This window comes from Somniosus microcephalus, chromosome 4, assembly GCF_052327205.1.
Source record: "Somniosus microcephalus isolate GS21.2 chromosome 4, FLI_Smic_1.0, whole genome shotgun sequence".
NCBI classification, from domain to species: domain Eukaryota; kingdom Metazoa; phylum Chordata; class Chondrichthyes; order Squaliformes; family Somniosidae; genus Somniosus; species Somniosus microcephalus.
In genome coordinates, this window is record NC_140990.1 from 56725698 (window position 1) to 56744227 (window position 18530).

Here is an 18530-nt window from a genome sequence, read left to right on the forward strand (position 1 = left end):
TCCCAGGTTTAGCATCCCCATGTACAGTCCCAGGATTTGAATCCCCTTGTTCTGTCCCAGCGTTAGAATCATCATGTACCGTCCCAGGATTAGAATCCCCACTTACAGTCCCAGGGTTAGAATCCCCATGTACAGCCCCAGCGTTAGAATCCCCACTTACAGTCCCAGGGTTAGAATCCCCATGTACAGTCCCAGGGTTAAAATCCACATGTACAATCCCAGGTTTAGAATCCCCATGTACAATCCCAGTGTTAGAACCCCGTGTACATTCCTAGGGTTAGAATCCCCATGCACAGTCCCAGCGTTAGAATCCCCATGTGCCATCCCAGGGTTAGAATCCCCATGTACAGACCCAGGTTTAGAATCCCCATATACAGTCCCAGGTTTAGAATCCCCATGTACAGTCCCAGGGTTGCAATCCCCATGTACAGTCCCAGGGTTAGAATCGTCATGTACAGTCCCAGGATTAGAATCCCCATGTACAGTCCCAGGGATAGAATCCCCATGTACAGTCCCAGGGTTAGAACCCCATGTACAGTCCCAGGGTTAGAATCCCCATTAACAATCCCAGTGTTAGGATCCCCGTGTACAGTCCCAGGGTTAGGATCCCCATGTACAGTCCCTGGGTTAGAATCCCCGTGTACAGTCCCAGGGTTGTATCCCCATGGACAGGCCCAGGGTTAGAATCCCCATGTACAGTCCCAGGGTTAAAATCCCCATGTGCAGTCCCAGGGTTAGAATTCCCATTTACAGGTCCAGGGTTAGAATCCCCATGTGCAGTCCCAGAGTTAGAATCCCCCTGTACAGTCCAAGGGTTAGAATCCCCGTGTACAGTCCCAGGGTTAGAATCCCCATGTACAGTCTCCGGGTTAGAATCCCCATGTTCAGTCCCAGGGTTAGAATCCCCATGTACAGTCCCAGGGTTACAATCCCCATGTACAGTCCCAGTGTTAGAATCCCCATGTACAGTCCCAGGGTTAGAATCCCCATGTACAGTCCCAGGGTTAGAATCCCCATGTACAGTCTCAGGATTTGAATCCCCATGTACAGTCCCAGGATTAAAAGCCCCATGTACAGTCCCAGGGTTAGAATCACCATGTACAGAACCAGGGTTAGAATCCCCATGTACAGTCCCAGGGTTAGAATCCCCATGTACATTCTCAGGGTTAGAATCCCCATGTACAGTCCAAGGGTTGGAATCCCCATGTACAGTCCCAGGGTTAGAATCCCCATGTACAGTCCCAGGGTTAGAATCCCCATGTTCAGTCCCAGGGTTAGAATCCCCATGTACAGACCCAGGGTTCTAATCCCCATGTACAGTCCCAAGGTTAGAATCCCAATGTACAGTCCCACGGTTAGAATCCCCATGTACAGGCCCAGGTTTAGTATCCCCATGTACATTCCCAGGGTTGGAATCCCCATGTACAGTTCCAGGGTTAGAATGCCCATGTACAGTCCCAGGGTTAGAATCCCCAAGTACAGTCGCAGGGTTAGAATCCCCATGCACAATCCCAGGGTTAGAATCCCCATGTACAGTCTCAGGGTTAGAATCCCCATGTACAGTCCCAGGGTTAGAATCCCCATATACAGGCCCAGGGTTAGAATCCCCATGTACAGTCCCGTGGTTAGAATCCCAATGTACAGTCCCAGGGTTAGCATCCCCATGTACAGTCCCAGGATTTGAATCCCCATGTGCTGTCCCAGGGTTAGAATCATCATATACCGTCCCAGGTTTAGAATCCCCACTTACAGTCCCAGGGTTGGAATCCCCATGTACAGCCTCAGCGTTAGAATCCCCACTTACAGTCCCAGGGTTAGAATCCCCATGTACAGTCCCAGGGTTAGAATCCCCATGTACACTCCCAGCGTTAGAATCCCCATGTACAGTCCCAGGGTTAGAAACCCCATGTACAGTCCCAGTGTTAGAATCCCCATGTACAGTCCCATGTTTAGAATTCCCATATACTGTGCCAGGGTTAGAATCCCCATGTACAGTCCCAGGGTTTCAATCCCCATGTACAGTCCCAGGGTTAGAATCCCCATGTACATTCCCAGGGTTAGAATCCCCATGTACAGTCCCAGGGTTAGAATCCCCATGTACAGTCCCAGGGTTAGAATCCCCATGTACAGCCCCAGGGTTAGAATCCACATGTTCAATCCCAGGTTTAGAATCCCCTTGTACAATCCCAGTGTTAGAATCCCCGTGTACAGACCCAGGGTTAGTATCCCCATGTACAGACCCAGCATTAGAATCCCCATGTGCCATCCCAGGGATAGAATCAACATGTACAGTCCCAGGGTTAGAATCCCCATATACAGTCCCAGGATTAGAATCCCCATGTACAGTCCCAGGGTTGCAATCCCCATGTACAGTCCCAGGGTTAGAATCCCCATGTACAGTCCCAGGATTAGAATCCCCATGTACAGTCCCAGAGTTAGAATCCCCATGTACAGTCCCAGGGTTAGAATCCCCATGTACAGTCCCAGGGTTAGAACCCCATGTACAGACCCAGGGTTAGAATCCCCATTAACAATCCCAGTGTTAGGATCCCCGTGTACAGTCCCAGGGTTAGAATCCCCATGTACAGTCCCTGGGTTAGAATACCCATGTACAGTCCCAGTGTTTGTATCCCCATGTACAGTCCCAGGGTTAGAATCCCCATGTACAGTCCCACGGTTAGAATCCCCATGTACAGGCCGAGGGTTAGAATCCCCATGTACAGTCCCAGGGTTGGAATCCCCATGTACAGTTCCAGGGTTAGAATGCCCATGTACAGTCCCAAGGTTAGAATCCCCATGTACAGTCCCAGGGTTACAATCCCCATGCACAATCCCAGGGTTAGAATCCCCATGTACAGTCTCAGGGTTAGAATCCCCATGTACAGTCCCAGGGTTAGAATCCCCATATACATGCCCAGGGTTAGAATCCCCATGTACAGTCCCGGGGTTAGAATCCCAATGTACAGTCCCAGGGTTAGCATCCCCATGTACAGTCCCAGGATTTGAATCCCCATGTACTGTCCCAGGGTTTGAATCATCATGTGCCGTCCCAGGGTTAGAATCCCCACTTACAGTCCCAAGGTTAGAATCCCCATGTACAGCCCCAGCGTTAGAATCCCCACTTACAGTCCGAGGGTTAGAATCCCCATGTACAGTCCCAGGGTTAGAATCCACATGCACACTCCCAGGGTTAGAATCCCCATGTACAGTCCCAGGGTTAGAAACCCCATGTACAGGCCCAGGGTTAGAATCGCCATGTACAGTCCCAGGGTTAGAATCCCCATATACAGTCCAAGGGAGAGAATCCCCATGTACAGTCCCAGGGTTGCAAACCCCATGTACATTCCCAGGGTTAGAATCCCCACGTACATTCCCAGGGTTTGAATCCCCATGTACAGTCCCAGGGTTAGAATCCCCATGTACAGTCCCAGGGCTAGAATCCCCATGTACAGTCCCAGGGTTAGAATCCACATGTACAATCCCAGGGTTAGAATCCCCATGTACAATCCCAGTGTTAGAATCCCCGTGTACAGTCCCAGGGTTAGAATCCCCATGTACAGTCCCAGCGTTAGAAACCCCATGTGCCATCCCAGGGTTAGAATCCCCATGTACAGTCCCAGGGTTAGTATCCGCATGTACAGTCCCAGGTTCAGAATCCCCATGTACAGTCCCAGGGTTGCAATCCCCATGTACCGTCCCAGGGTTAGAATCCCCATGTACAGTCCCAGGATTAGAATCCCCATGTACAGTCCCAGGGTTAGAATCCCCATGTACAGTCCCAGGGTTAGAATCCCCATGTACAGTCCCAGGGTTAGAACCCCATGTACAGTCCCAGGGTTAGAATCCCCATTAACAATCCCAGTGTTAGTATCCCCATGTACAGTCGCAGGGTTAGAATCCCCATGTACAGTCCCTGGGTTAGAATCCCCGTGTACAGTCCCAGGGTTTGTATCCCCATGTACAGACCCAGGGTTAGAATCCCCATGTACAGTCCCAGGGTTATAATCCCCATGTACAGTCCCAGGGTTAGAATCCCCCTGTACAGTCCAAGGGTTAGAATCCCCGTGTACAGTCCCAGGATTAGAATCCCCATGTACAGTCCCAGGGTTAGAATCCACATGTACAGTCCCAGGTTTAGAATCCCCATGTACAATCCCAGTGTTAGAATCCCCATGTACAGTCCCAGGGTTAGAATCCACATGTACACTCCCAGGGTTAGAATCCCCGTGTACAGTCGCAGGGTTAGAATCCCCATGTACAGTCCCGGGGTTACAATCCCCATGTACAGTCCCAGGGTTAGCATCCCCATGTACAGTCCCAGGATTTGAATCCCCATGTACTGTCCCTGGGTTAGAATCATCATGTACCGTCCCAGGGTTAGAATCCCCACTTACAGTCCCAGGGTTAGAATCCCCATGTACAGCCCCAGCGTTAGAATCCCCACTTATAGTCCCAGGGTTAGTATCCCCATCTACAGTCCCAGGGTTAGAATCCCCATGTACACTCCCAGCGTTAGAATCCCCATGTACAGTCCCAGGGTTAGAAACCCCATGTACAGCCCCAGGGTTAGAATCCCCAAGTACAGTCCCAGGGTTAGAATCCCCCTATACAGTCCCAGGGTTAGAATGCCCATGTACAGTCCCAGGGTTGCAATCCCCATGTAGAGTCCCAGGGTAAGAATCCCCATGTACATTCCCAGGGTTAGAATCCCCATGTAGAGTCCCAGGGTTAGAATCCCTATGTACAGTCCCAGGGTTAGAATCCCAATGTACAGTCCCAGGGTAAGAATCCACATGTTCAATCCCAGGGTTAGAATCCCCATGTACAATCCCAGTGTTAGAATCCCTGTGTACAGTGCCAGGGTTAGAATCCCCATGTACAGTCCCAGCGTTAGAATACCCATGTGCCATCCCAGGTTAGAATCCCCATGTACAGTCCCAGGTTTAGAATACCCATGTACAGTCCCAGGGTTGCAATCCCCATGTACAGTCCCAGGGTTAGAATCCCCATTTACAGTCCCAGGATAAGAATCCCCATGTACAGTCCCAGGGTTAGAATCCCCATGTACAGTCCCAGGGTTAGAATCCCAATGTACAGTCCCAGGGTTAGAAACCCATGTACAGTCCCAGGGTTAGAATCCCCATTAACAATCCCAGTGTTAGGATCCCCGTGTACAGTCCCAGGGTTAGAATCCCCATGTACAGTCCCTGGGTTAGAATCCCCGTGTACAGTCCCAGGGTTTGTATCCCCATGTACAGTCCCAGGGTTAGAATCCCCATGTACAATCCCACGGTTAGAATCCCCATGTACAAGCCGAGGGTTAGAATCCCCATGTACAGTCTCAGGGTTGGAATCCCCATGTGCAGTTCCAGGGTTAGAATGCCCATGTACAGTCCCAGGGTTAGAATCCCCATGTACAGTCCCAGGGTTAGAATCCCCATGCACAATCGCAGGGTTAGAATCCCCATGTACAGCCTCAGGGTTAGAATCCCCATGTACAGTCCCAGGGTTAGAATCCCCATATACAGGCCCAGAGTTAGAATCCCCATGTACAGTCCCGGGGTTAGAATCCCAATGTACAGTCCCAGGTTTAGCATCCCCATGAACAGTCTCAGGATTTGAATCCCCATGTATTGTCCCAGCGTTAGAATCATCATGTACCGTCCCAGGATTAGAATCCCCACTTACAGTCCCAGGGTTAGAATCCCCATGTACAGCCCCAGCGTTAGAATCCCCACTTACAGTCCCAGGGTTAGAATCCCCATGTACAGTCACAGGGTTAAAACCAACATGTACAATCCCAGGTTTAGAATCCCCATGTACAATCCCAGTGTTAGAATCCCCGTGCACATTCCTAGGGTTAGAATCCCCATGCACAGTCCCAGCGTTAGAATCCCCATGTGCCATCCCAGGGTTAGAATCCCCATGTACAGTCCCAGGTTTAGAATCCCCATATACAGTCCCAGGTTTAGAATCCCCATGTACAGTCCCAGGGTTGCAATCCCCATGTGCAGTCCCAGGGTTAGAATCCTCATGTACAGTCCCAGGAGTACAATCCCCATGTACAGTCCCAGGGATAGAATCCCCATGTACAGTCCCAGGGTTAGAACCCCATGTACAGTCCCAGGGTTAGAATCCCCATTAACAATCCCACTGTTAGGATCCCCGTGTACAGTCCCAGGGTGAGAATCCCCATGTACAGTCCCTGGGTTAGAATCCCCGTGTACAGTCCCAGGGTTTGTATCCCCATGTACAGGCCCAGGGTTAGAATCCCCATGTACAGTCCCAGGGTTAAAATCCCCATGTACAGTCCCAGGGTTAGAATCCCCATGTACAGGTCCAGGGTTAGAATCCCCATGTGCAGTTCCAGATTTAGAATCCCCCTGCACAGTCCAAGGGTTAGAATCCCCGTGTACAGTCCCAGGGTTAGAATCCCCATGTACAGTCCCAGGGTTAGAATCCCCATGTTCAGTCCCAGGGTTAGAATCCCCATGTACAGTCCCAGGGTTACAATCCACATGTACAGTCCCAGTGTTAGAATCCCCATGTACAGTCCCAGGGTTAGAATCCCCATGTACAGTCCCAGGGTTAGAATCCCCATGTACAGTCCCAGGGTTAGAATTCCCATCTACAGTCCCAGGGTTAGAATCCCCATGTACTGTCCCAGGGTTAAAATCCCCGTGTACAGTCCCAGGGTTAGAATCCCCATGTACAGTCCCAGGATTAGAATCCCAATGTACAGTCCCAGGGTTAGAAACCCATGTACAGTCCCTGGGTTAGAATCCCCATGTACAGTCCCGGGGTTAGAATCCCCATGTACAGTCCCAGGGTTAGCATCCCCATGTACAGTCTCAGGATTTGAATCCCCATGTACTGTCCCTGGGTTAGAATCATCATGTACCGTCCCAGGGTTAGAATCCCCACATACAGTCCCAGGGTTAGAATCCCCATGTACAGCCCCAGCGTTAGAATCCCCACTTATAGTCCCAGGGTTAGAATCCCCATCTACAGTCCCAGGGTTAGAATCCCCATGTACACTCCCAGCGTTAGAATCACCATGTACAGTCCCAGGGTTAGAAACCCCATGTACAGCCCCAGGGTTAGAATCCCCAAGTACAGTCCCAGGGTTAGAATCCCCCTATACAGTCCCAGGGTTAGAATGCCCATGTACAGTCCCAGCGTTGCAATCCCCATGTAGAGTCCCAGGGTTAGAATCCCCATGTACATTCCCAGGGTTAGAATCCCCATGTACAGTCCCAGGGTTAGAATCCCTATGTACAGTCCAAGGGTTAGAATCCCAATGTACAGTCCCAGGGTAAGAATCCACATGTTCAATCCCAGGGTTAGAATCCCCATGTACAATCCCAGTGTTAGAATCCCTGTGTACAGTGCCAGGGTTAGAATCCCCATGTACAGTCCCAGCGTTAGAATACCCATGTGCCATCCCAGGTTAGAATCCCCATGTACAGTCCCAGGTTTAGAATACCCATGTACAGTCCCAGGGTTGCAATCCCCATGTACAGTCCCAGGGTTAGAATCCCCATTTACAGTCCCAGGATAAGAATCCCCATGTACAGTCCCAGGGTTAGAATCCCCATGTACAGTCCCAGGGTTAGAATCCCAATGTACAGTCCCAGGGTTAGAACCCCATGTACAGTCCCAGGGTTAGAATCCCCATTAACAATCCCAGTGTTAGGATCCCGGTGTACAGTCCCAGGGTTAGAATCCCCATGTACAGTCCCTGGGTTAGAATCCCCATGTACAGTCCCAGGGTTTGTATCCCCATGTACAGTCCCAGGGTTAGAATCCCCATGTACAATCCCACGGTTAGAATCCGCATGTACAAGCCGAGGGTTAGAATCCCCATGTACAGTCTCAGGGTTGGAATCCCCATGTGCAGTTCCAGGGTTAGAATGCCCATGTACAGTCCCAGGGTTAGAATCCCCATGTACAGTCCCAGGGTTAGAATCCCCATGCACAATCGCAGGGTTAGAATCCCCATGTACAGCCTCAGGGTTAGAATCCCCATGTACAGTCCCAGGGTTAGAATCCCCATATACAGGCCCAGAGTTAGAATCCCCATGTACAGTCCCGGGGTTAGAATCCCAATGTACAGTCCCAGGTTTAGCATCCCCATGTACAGTCTCAGGATTTGAATCCCCATGTATTGTCCCAGCGTTAGAATCATCATGTACCGTCCCAGGATTAGAATCCCCACTTACAGTCCCAGGGTTAGAATCCCCATGTACAGCCCCAGCGTTAGAATCCCCACTTACAGTCCCAGGGTTAGAATCCCCATGTACAGTCCCAGGGTTAAAATCCACATGTACAATCCCAGGTTTAGAATCCCCATGTACAATCCCAGTGTTAGAATCCCCGTGTACATTCCTAGGGTTAGAATCCCCATGCACAGTCCCAGCGTTAGAATCCCCATGTGCCATCCCAGGGTTAGAATCCCCATGTACAGTCCCTGGTTTAGAATCCCCATATACAGTCCCAGGTTTAGAATCCCCATGTACAGTCCCAGGGTTGCAATCCCCATGTACAGTCCCAGGGTTAGAATCGTCATATACAGTCCCAGGATTAGAATCCCCATGTACAGTCCCAGGGATAGAATCCCCATGTACAGTCCCAGGGTTAGAACCCCATGCACAGTCCCAGGGTTAGAATCCCCATTAACAATCCCACTGTTAGGATCCCCGTGTACAGTCCCAGGGTTAGAATCCCCATGTACAGTCCCTGGGTTAGAATCCCCGTGTGCAGTCCCAGGGTTTGTATCCCCATGTACAGGCCCAGGGTTAGAATCCCCATGTCCAGTCCCAGGGTTAAAATCCCCATGTACAGTCCCAGGGTTAGAATCCCCATGTACAGGTCCAGGGTTAGAATCCCCATGTGCAGTTCCAGAGTTAGAATCCCCCTGTACAGCCCAAGGGTAAGAATCCCCGTGTACAGTCCCAGGGTTAGAATCCCCATGTACAGTCCCAGGGTTAGAATCCCCATGTTCAGTCCCAGGGTTAGAATCCCCATGTACAGTCCCAGGGTTACAATCCACATGTACAGTCCCAGTGTTAGAATCCCCATGTACAGTCCCAGGGTTAGAATCCCCATGTACAGTCCCAGGGTTAGAATCCCCATGTACAGTCCCAGGGTTAGAATCCCCATCTACAGTCCCAGGGTTAGAATCCCCATGTACTGTCCCAGGGTGAAAATCCCCGTGTACAGTCCCAGGGTTAGAATCCCCATGTACAGTCCCAGGGTTAGAATCCCAATGTACAGACCCAGGGTTAGAAACCCATGTACAGTCCCTGGGTTAGAATCCCCATGTACAGTCCAAGGGTTAGAAACCCCATGTACAGTCCCAGGTTTAGAATACACATGTACAGTCCCAGGGTTAGAATCCCCATATACAGTCTCAGGGTTAGAATCCCCATGTACAGTCCCAGGGTTAGAATCCCCATCTACAGTCCCAGGGTTTGAATCCCCATGTACAGTCCCAGCGTTAGAATCCCCATGTACAGTCCCAGGGTCAGAATCCCCATGTACAGTCCCAGGGTAAGAATCCCCATGTACAGTCCCAGGGTTAGAATCTCCATGTACAGTCCCAGGATTAGAATCCCCATGTACAATCCCAGGGTTGAAATCCTCATGTACAGTCCCAGGGTTAGAATCCCCGTGTACAGTCACAGGGTTAGAATCCCCATGTACAGTCCCAGTGTTAGAATCCCCATGTACAGACCCAGGGTTAGAATCCCCATGTACAGTCCCAGGGTTAGAATCCCCATGTACAGTCCCAGGGTTGGAATCCCCATGTACAGTCCCAAAGTTAGAATCCCCATGTACAGTCCCAGGGTTAGTATCCCCATGTACAGTCCCAGCTTTAGAATCCCCATGTACAGTCCCAGGCTTAGAATCCCCAGATACAGTCCCAGGCTTAGAATCACCATGTACAGTCCCAGGGTTAGAATCCCCCTGTACAGTCCCAGGGTTAGAATCCCCCTGTACAATCCCAGGGTTAGAATCACCATGTACAGTCCCAGGGTTAGAATCCCCCTGTAGAATCCAAGGGTTAGAATCCCCATGTACAGTCCCAGGGTTAGAATCCCCATGTACAATCCCAGGGTTAGAATCCCCATTTACAGTCCCCGGGTTAGAATCCACATGTACAGTCACAGGGTTAGATTCCCCATGTACAGTCCCAGGGTTAGAATCCCCGTGTACAGTCCCAGGGTTAGAATCCCCGTGTACAGTCCCAGGGTTAGAATCCCCATGTACAGTCCCAGGGTTAGAATCCCCATGTACAGTCCCAGGGTTAGAATCCCCATGTACAGTCCCAGGGTTAGAATCCCCGTGTACAGTCCCAGGGTTAGAATCCCCATGTACAGTCCCAGGTTTAGAATCCCCATCTACAGTCCCAGGGTTAGAATCCCCATGTACAGTCCCAGGGTTAGAATCCCCATGTACAGTCCCAGGGTTAGAAACCCCATGTACAGTCCCAGGGTTAGAATCCCCATGTACAGTCCAAGGATTAGAAACCCCATGTACAGTCCCACGGTTAGAATACACATGTCCAGTCCCAGGGTTAGAATCCCCATATACAGTCCCAGGGTTAGAATCCCCATGTACAGTCCCAGGGTTAGAATCCCCATCTACAGTCCCAGTGTTTGAATCCCCATGTACAGTCCCAGGGTTAGAATCCCCATATACAGTCCCAGGGTTAGAATCCTCATGTACAGTCCCAGAGTTAGAATCCCCATGTACAGTCCCAGGGTTAGAATCCCCATGTACAATCCCAGGGTTGAAATCCCCATGTACAGTCCCAGGGTTAGAATCCCCTTGTACAGTCCCAGGGATAGAATCTCCATGTACAGTCCCAGGGTTAGAAACCCCGTGTACAGTCCCAGAATTAGAATCCACATGTACAGTCCCAGGTTTAGAATCCCCGTGTACAGTCCCAGGGTTAGAATCCCCATGTACAGCCCCAGGGTTGAAATCCCCATGTACAGTCCCAGGGTTAGAATCCCCATGTACAGTCCCAGTGTTAGAATCCCCATGTACAGTCCCTGGGTTAGAATCCCCATGTACAGTCCCAGGGTTGGAATCCATGCGTTGGCAATGAGCTTCGGCCCCAGCTTATGCTGACCGTAAAACCCAAGCCAAGGGCAGGCCCACTGTGCCCTCTCTGAACCCGGTTTGCTGCTCTTTCTGTGCCCAGCACTGCCTGGACCCCCAGCGCACTTAAGTGGAATTTCAGCCTCAGTGTTACAAGTTACATCGGTTACAGGCTGGACAGAGTACCAATTCAAACTGACCCAGAACTGTGTGATTGGTTCAGTCTGTATATCACTGATGGGCCCTTTTAAATTTGAGTGGTCAGTTATTCAATTTCCTGTAAATGCTAATCCCAGATATAAAAGAGGGGAGAGCTGTGCTTAAATCAGAGTCCCCTTGGAGATTCTCTGAGTGAAGGAACTGGTCGGCTTGAAATTCGAATCAGAATAATCAGTGAGAAATTTCCAATTAGCAGATTTTGACCATAGAATCAATGGTTACAGCACAGAAGGAGGCCATTCGGCCCTTCAAGCCCGTGCCCAAACAGCTTAGCTGATCAGGACGGGGATTGAACCCGCGACATTGGTGTTATTAGTACCATGCTCGAACCATCTGAGCAAACTGACCAATATCAACTCCCACAGGGATGGGGAATTCTAGAATAAGGAGTAACCGGGCACGATTTGAAAGGTATTAAAGTATTCGAGGGGCCCTTACAGAATCACAGAATCACAGAAACCCCACAGTGCAGATAGAGGCCATTTTGGCCCATCGAGCCTGCACCGACACATATCCCACCCGATCCCCGTAACCCCTACACCAACACATATCCCACCCTATCCCCGTAACCCCACGTATTTAATCCCCCTAACACTAAGGGTCAATTTATCATAGCCAATCAACCTAACCCGTACAGCTTTGGACTGTGGGAGGAAACCGGAGCACCCGGAGGAAACCCACGCAAACATGGGGAGAATATGCAAACTCCACACAGAAAGTCACCCGAGGCCGGATTCGAACCCGGGTCCCTGGCGCTGTGAGGCAACAGTGCTAACCACTATGTCACCGTGCTGCATTTTGGATCTTTATTTATTTTGTCCACTCGAGGAGTTAGATAACAGAATGTAGAGCTGGATTATTGGGCCGTGATGTGTTTCCTTGTTGATCTTCTGTTAAATACATTTCCTGAGTTAATTTAAATATAAACCAGGTTCTGAGGCGTGATGCTCTATTCACACATCGAAGGTGAGAGAGATACTGTGGGACATGCGCTAAGTCCAGTAGCTGAAAGTGATTAACAGACTGGGTTTTGTGTTTGGTGATCCCGGGCGTGTTACCGATACCTTCCCTGGATACCAAGGCTAGGAGAGGCACTCTGGAATGTATGCGAAGCTGGGACTTGTCCATGAGAGTAACCGAAGGTATGAGAACTAAAATAATCTAGAGTTAGAAAGGAGAAAAGGCCCAAAACTGGAGTAGTCAGTAACAGGACATCAATTAGTCTCTTATCTTGGAGAAATCAAGGACTCGACAAACTGTGTGTTTGAAACAATGATGATTTATTTTGGCATATATCCAGAAGATTAAACTCCTGCCCAGTTAGGGAGTTATTAACATTAGAAACAAACCCCAATTATCAGAATGAACATGGTTCAGTCCCGATGGCAGGGGAGTCCAGAACCAGGGTTCACAGTCTAAAGATAAGGGGTAAGCCATTTAGGACAGAGATGAGGAGGAATTTCTTCACCCAGAGAGTGGTGAACCTGTGGAATTCTTTACCACACAAGGCAGTTGAGGCCAATCATTAAATATATTCAAGAATTAGTTAGATATATTTCTTAAGGCTAAAGGGATCAAGGGATATGGGGAGAAAGCAGGGACAGGGTACTGAATTTGGATGATCAGCCATGATCTCATTAAATGGCGGAGCAGGCTCGAGGGGCCGAATGGCCTACTCCTACTCCTATCTTCTATGTTTCTATGTCCTGAATGTGATTAATAGCAGCAATAATAGCAGAATCCAACCCTGCAGTCACTTGTGAAGTCGCTGGTGTGTCAGTAGGCTGGATGACTCTTTCCACAAACGGTGCAGGTGAATGGCCCCTCCCTGCTGTGAGTGCATTGGTGTGCCAGCAGGTTGAATGAACGAACAAATCCCTTCGCACACACGGAGCAGGTGAATGGCCTTTCCTCTGTGTGAGTGCGTTGGTGTGCCAGCAAAGAATTTCTGCTTTTAAAGCTCTTCTCACAGTCAGAGCATTTAAAAGATCCATTATCAGTGTGAACAAGCTGGTGTGTAGTGAGGTGGGATGAACGAGTGAATCCCTTCCCACACATGGATGTCCAAAGATGTGCGGGTTAGGTTGATTGGCTATGATAAATTGACCCTTAGTGTTAGGGGGATTAAATACGTGGGGTTACGGGGATAGGGTGGGATATGTGTTGGTGTAGGGGTTACAGGGATCGGGTGGGATATGTGTCGGTGCAGGCTCGATGGGCCGAAATGGCCTCTATCTGCACTGTGGGGTTTCTGTGATTTCTGTGATTTCTGTGACATGGAGTAGGTGAACGGTCTCTCCCCGGTGTGAATACGCTGGTGTACAGTGAGGTTCCTTGAACGAGTGAATCCCTTCCTACACATGGAGCAGGTGAACGGCCTCTCCCCAGTGTGACTGCGCCAATGAATTTCCAGCTCAGATGGGCAAGAGAATCCCTTCCCAGTCTCCACATTCCCACGGTTTCGCCATGGTGCGGGTGTCCTTGTGTCTCTCCAGGTTGGACGATCGGTTGAAGCCTCGTCTACACACAGAACACATATATGGTTACTCCCCACTGTGAAAATTTCCTCATATAACAGATTCTACAAACAAATACCAATTATGATATTCATACAATATTATAGTTGTGTGGTAAAGTTCTGTAAGGGGTTTAAGATCGCAGAGGTTTCTCTCTCTAGAGGCCTCTCTCTCTTGCACAGTAAAACCTTGAGTGGTTCGACCCACTCGCCCCTTAGATTCTGCACTCTGGACTTTGGGGCAGGAACTACAAGGTAGAGAAAACTCTTATAGACCAAGTTTGATGAAACGAAATGAAATTTTATTGCATATGGTAACACAAATCAAATGCAAGCAAATAAGAGAGTACATGGGAGGGAAAAACACAAACAAATCATAACGACACAATACTAACTAAGGCAAATACAGACATATTATACTCTACAAAAATCATCATGAAATAGGGAAACACACGGAACATCGAGGGATAACAACTCATGTTAATTATACCCTTAAATATCCACCCCCTTAAACCTATCTAGATCTGATTATGGAGGGCCAGAAACATGCTCACCAATCCAACTAGGAAGTGCAAGGTTTTGAACCAGTCTGCGTTTGATCCTTTCAGGCATCCTGTCTCCATGTGGATCGTGGAGCCCCAGCGAGCTGCGCCACACCTCTTTCCAGAGGTGGGGGTCACTGGTGGCTGGACACTGGCTGGCCTGGATGCCGGCGGGGTCGGGGATCGTCGGCTGGACCCCGGTCAGAGGAGCCTTGGGCTGGCCCCCATCGTTTCTTCAGTTTTATTTTATCTCTTCTCCTGGGCCTTGCTGTGGGTCGATGGCCTCTCGTTTCGTCAATGGCCCGGGGTTGGTCGATGATCTCCCAATGTTTTACCCCGGGGCGGGACGCCAGCTCCAACGATCTTCTTGATGGCGGCTTAGTCTTCTTCTTCTTCCTCTCCGACGGTGGAGAGGAGTCACGCTGATCTTCTCCCGAAGCGACTCCTCTTTACCCAGCTCAAAACCTGGGCATGCCTGCAAGCTGGAAAGCTGAAGCGGTAACCCCTACCCGTGTGTTCTCACAATTATACTTCTTTTCCAGAAGCTCTTATCTCGTGCCAAATCAGGTTAGTCTTTGTTTAACTTTTGGCGGGCTTGTTGCACAACGGGGTAGTTATTATATTTTAAACTGTTCTTGGATGGCCGGTAATGGGCCATCTCTGGTCTGGAATGACCTTCATTGTTTTTAATGTCCTGGTGATGTCCTTAACGGGCCCTTGATGCTCTTCTCATGAATATGAAACTGTTCCCTTTTGTCTGGGTCAACATTTAGATGGCCTTTATCTACAGGCCGATCTCGACTGGATCTGCATCCAATCTATATGTATATGTGGGTGTCTGGTTTCGTTCTCTCAGAAACGGCTTCCAGAACTTACTTTGGGCTGAATCCACAAAGCTGTCTGAGGATTTGCAGGAACCATTTTAAAGTGTCCCAATAAGTTGAGCACGGGGTCTGGTGGCCATTTTGTATGCCCCTTTTTCTGGGCTTCTTTTAAAATAGCCTTTAAAATCATGGCCTCTTCTGCCATTCGACCCTTTATAATATAAAGTTCAATTTTGCGAATCCTACACTCCCCCCTGATGGTACTGTAACTTGCTTGAAGTATCATAATTCTGGGTGAGCAAAATTTTCTGACTTCCTATAATCTAACCGTCCCCAGTATTTACCTATCTATGACCCCACGACACATGCATTTCCCATTTCAGAAAAACCTAGTGTACATTAAGCATCTATAGATGGCAATACCTTGGGGTTAAAAATCTGACAACTTACTTCCAGGCATGGAGGGGGGCCTTATACCCCTACATCACCTGGTGCATACACAGTATCTTTTAATAATAACAACACATCTAATAAACTTCAATAAGAAAAAATAAAGTACAACACACACAAAAATTAAAATGCACATGAATACATATCAAAAATAATACAGAGGAGGGAAAACTTTAACTTTATACAAAGCAGCAAAAATCTAAATGGTTGTCTCCTACCCGCACATAATGCTCCCTCCATTCCCCTCTATTCTCGTACTTTTGCGAATGTTTGACCTTTTTACAGTGTACAAACAGTAAATAAACTACAATGATAACCTGGCACACGACAAGAATGTGGGAGGCTATCCTAACCCAAGAAGGGGCTTCTATATTAGTGAACAGGTCCCACCACGGTGGGGTCACTATATCCAATATGTCTGCCCCTATCTCTAAAGTCTTCTGCTCCAGTGTATAGAAATGTTTCTGTGAAACAACAACAGCTTTTAATATCTTGGTGAGGTGTTCAGGGAGAGGGGGAATGATATATCCAAAATGTGCAACGAATCGCTAGAGATCGGTGAAATTCTCTTTAACAGTGATGTGAACAGTGGAAGGTTCAGGAATAGGGACAATTCACTCTTGGGCCACTTGAGCTTCTGCCCTGGGCTTGAAACAGAAGCTGCTGTCACTAACCGGACACCAACCGTGCTGTCTATGTTGGTAGTGGGGTGCTGCAGTGGTGACACAGTATGTCCCACCTCCTATATATGCCATTGCCTCCATGGTGCAATTTATAGGCTTCGCGCCAGCAGTTCTGAACCCGCACTGTGGTTTTGAATGGGCATTCAAGTGCTGGGGACACAGGATGATGTGTGCTCCCCGGCTCCGGCACCCCGAGAGGTCGGTACCCGTCATTGCATGCTCACATCGAATGACGTAAGGTGGGACCCCCATGTAGCGAATGTGCGCACCCCCCTGAATGACTCCAATGTTCTCCACCCTGTATACCGGGGCGGGTTTAGCTGTCTTTCCCATCACCGGCATTCTTACCACTATACCCATAATGATGTGATTAGACCGTCCACAGTCCACTGGGACTGGGTCGGCCTCTGAAGCTAGTCTGAGCTGGCACGGACTCAATGCATTCTCAAAAGGGTGGAGGGCTGTGAGGTGCTTGTTGCTGATCCAGGAGGGGACTAAACCTTGTTTCAAATCCTCCAGGTTACTGCGGCCCTCGCCCAGTAACCACGCCCCATATAGCACGCAAGCTTTGTTCTGCGCAGCCTGATCGGACGCGTTCCGATCCTCCCTGATGAGAGCATTTACCATTTTGGCGTGTTTCTCCAGCTCAGCTATTATTTCTTTTAAGTGTAGTGTCATGGCCTGGTCCTCATGTAACTCAGAACCCACTACCTTATTCTCATCAGTCAGTATCTTTCTTAACTGTGTTTTCAAACCATTGATCTGGGTTTGCAGCTCCACATCATCCAGTGTGTTGATGACGGAAGTTCCTGTATTAAAAGCTGTGAAAATATAACTTACTGCACCCCTTCTTTGCCTCCCTATCCTGTCCAAGACCTCATGTGGTGTGGTGTACAATTCGGCTCTGTCGACATCGGCAAAGTCAAATTCGTAAAACTGTTTAAACATGTTTGTTAACAGGACCTGGTATAATTGCTCCATTTCCCTGGGGCACCACTCTGGCAACCGCACCTCGGTGAGGTTTAAAATCACCGAAGCCACCGCGTAGTGCACCCCTTGGTACAGCATCTGACCTGTGGTTACCAATACCAATCCATTCCCGGGTCCCTTTGTTGTGGTGGGGCACCCTTCCTTGAGGGCTTTAGCTATCGGAATTGTGGGCAGGGGCTTGCGGGGTTGGGTGATGAGCTCCGTGGCGTTTACTGGGATCTGAGAGTATGGGACTCCGCACGCCCGTGTGCTGACGTCCCACCTCATTCCTTGTCCAGCATCCTGCCACTGCCTTTGGAAAAAGATGGAGACGCCTGTGGGGCAAGCGCGTTCTGAACCCCACATACAGATGTAGATCCCCTCATCTTTTTCCCACCATTTGTCCCAACAGACACTCAACCCCCCATGAGTTCCCATAATAGTCCGATGGGTGTTGTTACCCAGTCTTTCCCACTCAATTGTGGAGTTCTTCATGGTGCTGCTCAACTTGTGCAGCCACCACCAGCGATTCAAAGGTACCTGTCCATGGCAAACAAGGCAAATCTTCTTCCCGGCGGTGACGCTGATCCTGGGTGCGATGACCCTCACCCTGGGGCACATCAGAGACGTTTCCCTGTATGCAAACCCCGTCTGGCTGGAGTATTCAGTAGAGTTCGACCCCAGCCAGCCTGGCCATCTCCCTTCATGGAAGTATACGGCAGTCTCTTCAGCGTCCCGTGGGCCGATTCCATCAGTCGCGATGGGGCCTCTGTTGCCAGAGCACCCATATACGGTGGAGTCCTCAGTGCGGCCCCGATAGGCCCAGCTCCATCCGATCAGCATGAACGCGATGAGGATCCCTCTCATCTTTCTCCTGGTTCCTGCAACAAGTTAAACAATGCTGCCAGGCTCCCGAGAGATTCTGGCTTAGGTGAAGGCATGATCGGGTCTTTCGACGTCAATCCAAAATAGCACACATACTGAGCAGACTTAAAACTACTTATAACTCTTATCATTTTAATATTTACACACCTTAAACTTAAAACTTAAACTTAACTTATGTACAGCACCGCCCGTCCCCGGGCGGCTTGCCTAATCCCTGATTGGACTGCAGCTCGCCGCTCCCTGCGGTGGGGCTGCAGTGACCTGTGGCTTGGGTTCCCCGCAGCCTCTTGCTGTCAATCGGGGACTGCGTTTTGTCAGAGATTTCTCAAGTCGG